The following is a 7297-nucleotide window of genomic DNA, read 5'->3' as shown; positions in this document are numbered from 1 at the left end:
ACTTCACACCTTAAGGAACTAGAAAAAGAAGAACAAAGACAACCCAAAACCAGCCGAAGAAAGGAGATAATAAAAATCAGAGCAGAAATAAATGAAATAGAGAACAGAAAAACTATAGAAAAAATTAATAGAACAAGGAGCTGGTTTTTTGAAAAAATCAACAAAATTGACAAACCCTTGGCAAGACTTACCAAGGAAAAAAGAGAAAGAACTCATATAAACAAAATCCAAAATGAAAGAGGAGAAATCACCACGGACATCGTAGATATACAAAGAATTATTGTAGAATACTATGAAAAACTTTATGCCACTAAATTCAACAACCTAGAAGAAATGGATAAATTCCTAGAACAATACAACCTTCCTAGACTGAGTCAAGAAGAAGCAGAAAGCCTAAACAGACCTATTAGTAGAGAAGAAATAGAAAAAACCATTAAAAACCTCCCCAAAAATAAAAGTCCAGGCCCAGACGGCTATACCAGCAAATTTTATCAAACCTTCAAAGAAGACTTGGTTCCTATTCTACAGAAAGTCTTCCAAAAAATTGAAGAAGAAGCAATACTTCCAAACACATTTTATGAGGCAAACATTGCCCTTATACCAAAACCAGGCAAGGATGGCACAAAAAAAGAAAACTACAGACCAATATCTCTAATGAATACAGATGCTAAAATACTAAACAAAATACTAGCAAATCGAATACAACAACATATTAAAAAAATAATACATCATGATCAAGTGGGATTCATCCCAGAATCTCAAGGATGGTTCAACATACGTAAAACGGTTAACGTAATACACCATATCAACAAAACAAAGAACAAGAACCACATGATATTATCAATAGATGCAGAAAAGGCTTTTGATAAAATACAACACAATTTTATGTTTAAGACTCTCAACAAAATGGGTATAGAAGGAAAATATCTCAACATGATAAAGGCCATATATGATAAACCATCAGCTAACATCATACTAAATGGCACAAAACTGAAGGCTTTCCCCCTTAAATCAGGAACAAGACAGGGTTGTCCACTCTCTCCACTCTTATTTAATGTGGTACTAGAGGTTCTTGCCACAGCAATCAGACAAGACAAAGAAATAAAAGGCATCCATATCGGAAAAGAAGAAGTAAAGGTATCACTTTTTGCAGATGATATGATCCTATACATTGAAAACCCCAAAGAATCCACAAAAAGACTTCTAGAAAAAATAAGCCAATACAGTAAGGTCGCAGGATACAAAATTAACATACAGAAGTCAATAGCCTTTCTATATGCCAACAATGAAACATCTGAGAATGAACTCAAAAGAATAATCCCCTTCACGATTGCAACAAAAAAAATAAAATACCTAGGAATAAACATAACAAAGAATGTAAAGGACTTATACAATGAAAACTATAAACCATTGTTAAGGGAAATCGAAAAAGACATTATGAGATGGAAGAATATACCTTGTTCTTGGTTAGGTAGAATAAATATAATCAAGATGGCCATATTACCCAAAGCTATATACAAATTTAATGCAATTCCCATCAAAATTCCAATGACATTTTTTAAAGAAATGGAGCAAAAAATAATCAGATTTATATGGAACTATAAAAAGCCCCGAATAGCTAAAGCAATCCTAAATAAAAGGAATGAAGCTGGGGGCATTACAATACCTGACTTCAAACTTTATTATAGGGCCACGACAATCAAAACAACATGGTATTGGCAGAAAAATAGACACTCAGACCAATGGAACAGAATAGAAAGCCCAGAAATAAAACCACATATATATAGTCAAATAATTTTTGATAAAGGGGCCAACAACACTCAATGAGAAAAGAAAGCCTCTTCAACAAATGGTGCTGGGAAAACTGGAAAGCCACATGCAAAAGAATGAAGCTAGACTACAGTTTGTCCCCCTGTACTAAAATTAACTCAAAATGGATCAAAGATCTAAACATAAGACCTGAAACAATAAAGTACATAGAAGAAGACATAGGTACCAAACTCATGGACCTGGGCTTTAAAGAGCATTTTATGAATTTGACTCCACAGGCAAGAGAAGTGAAAGCAAAAATTAATGAATGGGACTACATCAGACTAAGAAGTTTTTGTTCAGCAAGAGAAATTGATAACAAGATAAACAGACAGCCAACTAATTGGGAAATGATATTTTTAAACACCTGCTTAGATAAGGGCCTAATATCCAAAATATACAAAGAACTCATAAAACTCAACGACAAACAAACAAACAATCCAATAAAAAAAATGGGAAGAGGATATGAACAGACACTTCTCCCAGGAAGAAATACAAATGGCCAACAGATATATGAAAAGATGCTCATCTTCTTTAGTTATTAGAGAAATGCAAATCAAAACTGCAATGAGATACCACCTCACACCTGTTAGACTAGCTATTATTAACAAGACAGGTAATAGCAAATGTTGGAGAGGTTGTGGAGAAAAAGGTACCCTCATCCACTGTTGGTGGGAATGTAAAGTAGTACAACCATTATGGAAGAAAGTATGGTGGTTCCTCAAAAAACTGAAAATAGAACTACCTTATGACCCAGCAATCCCTCTACTGGGTATATACCCCAAAAACTCAGAAACATTGACTTGTAAAGACACATGCAGCCCCATGTTCATTGCAGCATTGTTCACAGTGGCCAGGACATGGAAACAACCAAAAAGCCCATCAATAGATAACTGGATAAAGAAGATGTGGCACATATACACTATGGAATACTACTCAGCCATAAGAAATGATGACATCGGATCATTTATAGCAAAATGGTGGGAGCTTGACAACATTATACGGAGTGAAATAAGTAAATCAGAAAAAAACCAGGAACTGCATTTTTCCATACGTAGATGGGACATAAAAGTGAGACCAAGAGACATTGATAAGAGTGTGGTGGTTACGGGGGGAGGGGGGAGAGGGAGAGGGAAGGGGGAGGGGGAAGGGCACAAAGAGAACTAGATAGAGGGTGACAGGACAATCTGACTTTGGGTGATGGGTATGCAACATAATTGAACTTTAAGATAACCTGGAAATATTATCTTTGAATATATGTATCTTGATTTACTGATGTCACCCCATTAAAAATAAATACAATAAAAAAAATAAAAAAAAGAAGTAATTTCCTAATTAAATTTTATAGAAGACATATCCCTCCTTTCTAACCAAACTGATTTTGTTAGTTTTCACCTATGTCCTTCATATATTACACAGGAAATGACTACTGTTCTCAGACCCAAGAATGAATCATAATTTGTCAGAATGGGTCACGGTAGTCTATCTGTATCCTTTTCCAGTGATTATTTTAGGCCTGGCATGGAATAGGGCTCTGGTGAGTGTTACATGAGGTGAACTCTACTAGATGTCATTTAGGAAAGGTTGTTCATGCTGATAAAAACTTTTACTGATCTGAGATGTTATCACAAAAATGAGATCCACAGCATCTTGCAATCAAGAGAAAATCTGGCCTGATGTCAGTGGAGTAGAAACGTGGAAAAAATCTTGCATCCATGTATAAATATCATACAGCTGCTCAGTATCCCAAGTTCCACAGAAAGCAGAGATTTGTAAACACACATACAGGCTGGACTAAAGTAGGTGTACAGTGGTTTATATGGAAAACTATATAATAATTAATAAATAATAATACAAGAATAAACTGTTTCATGTACTCACAACTGTAAACCTACTTTTGCCTCGCCATGTACTATTATTCCTTTAAAAAGTACAATCTTAGTTTTTATAAACGATGAGAGGGGGAGTGAAGTGGGAAAGGGAGAAAGTATTTTTTAAATGTATTTTCAAGCTGGTTACTACTTGTTTTAAATTTGGCTAACCACTCAATTCTCTTCTAAGAATTCAAATAATGAACTACTTAGAGCAGCTCTAGAATTGGTTATTGTCACGTATGCTGTGAAGGCAAAGAACAATTTATCCAGGGGCTTCTCCCTCCATCATGTTTTTTTCGTATTTAAGGAGATAAAAGAGATAAGACAAAAAGATTTAGAGTTCATGCTTGGTCGAACCCATGGCACAGGGGGATTCTGAGGAACACCTCCCACCAGACACCATCTGCCTCAATGGATAAGGGAGACCCCAACAAGCCAAGTGGTGAGAGGTCCTCATATGCTTTATTCATGCAAACCTATTGGGAAAAGCACAAAAGAAAATTCAGACTCTTCTGTTAACTTTTCCAAATTCTCCAAGAAATATTCAGAGAAATGGAAGACCACGCCTGCAAAGGAAAGGTCAGAGTATGAAGATATGGCAGAGCCACAAAGCTCACTCTGACAGGGAGATGAAAAGTTACCTTACTCTCAAAGGGTGATAAGAAAGGAAAGAAAAGAGCCTCCATCTGCCTTCTTCCTGTTTTACTCTGAACATCACCCAAAGATCAAAAGTGAACACCCTGCTTTGTCCATTGGGGATACTGCAAAAAAAAAAAAAATGAGTGAAATGTGGTCTGAACAGTCAGCCAAAGATGAGCAACCCTATGAACAAAAAGCAGCTAAGCTACAGAAATATGAAAAGGATATTGCTGCATACCGTGTCAAGGGCAAAAGTGAAGTGGGAAAGAAAGACCCTAGCAGGCAGACAAACTCAAAGAAGAACAGACCAGTAGATGGATGAGAAGGAAGAAAAAGAGGAAGATGATGAGGAAGAGGAAGAGGATGAAGACAAAAAATAAATGGTTTTCCTGTAAAGGTATATGTGAGGTACGTGTGTGTGCTCAGGCAATTGTTTGGCTAAGAATGTAAATTCACTACTAACTTCAGTATAAAAACTGTACAGATTTTTGTATAGCTGATAAGTTTCTTTTTAGAGAAAATATTTTTTTTTTAAATGCAGGTTGTGGCCTTGGCCGTTTGGTTCAGTGGATAGAGAATTATCCCAGCATATGGATGTCCCAGGTTCAATTCCCGGTCAGGACACACAAAAGAAGCAACCATCTGCTTCTCTTCCCCTTCCTCTCCCGCAGCTAGTTGCTCACTTGGTTCCAGTGTGGACCCAGGGTGTTGGCCTCCAGTGCCAAAAATAATTCGGTTGACTCAAGCATGATTCCAGACAGGGGTTGCCAGGTGGATCTCATAAGGGCTCATGCAGGAATTTGTGTCAGTATCTCCCCTCCTCTCACTTAAAAAAGTGCAGGTTGTAGCTTTTTGGGGGGCTACTGCATATAGTTAGATTTTAATGCTTCAGGTGTTAAATGTTTCTAATATTTAATGGTTGCTTTAATTTCTTGACTTGTGTATAGTAGCAAAGCAAACCCATAGAAATTAGTTTTAATAGTAAATTTCAGGTTTCTTAGAATGTTACATTTTGTTTTTAAAAAATAATTTTGTAATAAAATTATGTATATTAAAAAAGAGATAAGACAAAAGGATTTGCAAAGTGACAGATAGTTATTATGCACTTCATTTCTTTGTGTAGGTAGAAAGATAAATGTATCTTCTGGTATCATACCTTTTCTGGACAAAGAACATTCCTTATAGTGCAGGTCTGCTAGAAAAGAATTTGTTTCTCTATCTATCTTTATCTATCTCTATCTCTATCTTTAATTCTATCTTTATCTCTATCTCTATCTCTATGGAGAAAATCATTAAGTTGTTATCATTTTTGAAAATTTTTCCAACTGGATACAGAATTATTGGTTGACAATGTCTTCAGTACTACTAAAACATCACATTATTGTCATCTTCCTTACATACTTTCTGACAGGAAGTCAGCCTTAATTCTAAACTTCTCTCTTTTTTTTATACTATATTCATTAGCTGCTGGTAATGATTGTTGTTATATTTATCTTATATGGGCTTTTCTGAGCTTATTGGATCCATGATGTGATGTATTTTATCATGTTTGAAAAATCCTCAGCCATTATTGCCTCACATATTTTATCTGCCTTATTGTTTTTCTGAAAAACCAAATTATGTACATTTTAGGCTATCTGGCATCATCTCATAGCTTTTAGATTTTCTGTTTTATGTCTTTTATTCTTTTATTTTTCTCCTTTTTGTTTCAGTTTTGGTTATTCCTACTGTGCTGTCTGAAAATGCAATGACTGTTCAACTATGCCACATCTACTAATGAGCACATTGAAATAATTTTTATATCTGATACTGTGTTGTACTTTTTTCCCTAACCCTTCCTTTAAGCTCGTAACTGCATTTGCCATCTCTCTACTAAAATTTTCTGTCCATGCATACTGTATACCTTTCCCACTAGTTCCATTAACATATTCATAATAGTTCTTTTTTTATTTTCTGTTTTTTCACTTGTTCTTTTTTCTCTTTATTAAATTTATTAGGGTGACACTGGTTAACAAAATTATACAGGTTTCAGGTGAACAATTGCACAATATATCATCTGCACACTGTATTGTGATCTTTTAAAGTCCAAACAGTATAGACAACTCTTGAGTTATCACTTGAGTTACATGTGAATTCAGTTCTGTTGATTAATTTTCAACAAGGTTGTTTTTCTTACTTTTTCTGTACGTTGTAATTTGTCATTGAATTCCATGCATTGCCCTTAGATCTGCGGAAACTGAGATAAATAGCATTTAAAAACCTAAATATGAACGTTTCTCTTATTCCTTTACACCATTAACTTGGACTGTTATGTCCATCTAATGAGAAATTAAGCTAAATTTTGGTTTTGTTGTTTCTATAGTTAATGTCAGTACACCACAAGCTTCAGTTCTTCCAGTTGTCAACTGTCATTGTGTTGTGTGCGTGGGAGGGAAGATTGGGGATACCAGGGTTTTTTTAGAGTATTTGTACGCCACCTCCAGTTTTTCCCATCTTATGCATACCTGTGCCATAGAAAGGGTCTTTCTCCACATTGTTAATTAACCCTCTGTCAATGGTTGATTGATATTTGCTGTTAATGTGCTAACTTTGTTTTAGCAAAGGCAGGTTCTATTTTATCTGGTCTCACTTCAATCCCAGGGAAGCCATCTACACCTGGACCGTGGAGTGGGATTTTCTCAGCGTTATTACCCCACCTCCTCATTATAGCCAAACTCAACCCTATCTTTGATTGGTATTAGGTGGGAACTTCCTACCAGTACTCTAACTAAGAAATTTTTGTGTCCATATAAGACATAAGAGCTAAGAACATTTACCCTTCTCCCAGAGGCTACTGCTTCATCATATGAAAGAACTCTGGAAAGAAAGCAAAGCTATGCTTCCATCCACTGTGCTTATATGGAGCTTATCACTCTATTAACACCTTGAAGATAAGAGTGTTTGCTGCTCTTCCCCAAGCAGCTTGAGGTTTTGTT

The 7297-nt window shown here is 35.6% G+C and overlaps 1 pseudogene; it reads left to right on the top strand.

Annotated features, from left to right (window-relative positions):
• The first annotated feature begins 4094 nt into the window (after window positions 1-4094).
• On the top strand, window positions 4095-4702 carry LOC136319901 (high mobility group protein B2 pseudogene; annotated as a pseudogene).
• The last annotated feature ends 2595 nt before the right edge of the window (window positions 4703-7297 follow it).

The sequence above is a fragment of the Saccopteryx bilineata genome, chromosome 1 (genome assembly GCF_036850765.1).
Source record: "Saccopteryx bilineata isolate mSacBil1 chromosome 1, mSacBil1_pri_phased_curated, whole genome shotgun sequence".
Lineage (NCBI taxonomy): Eukaryota > Metazoa > Chordata > Mammalia > Chiroptera > Emballonuridae > Saccopteryx > Saccopteryx bilineata.
This window is presented reverse-complemented; position numbering and strand designations above follow the sequence as displayed.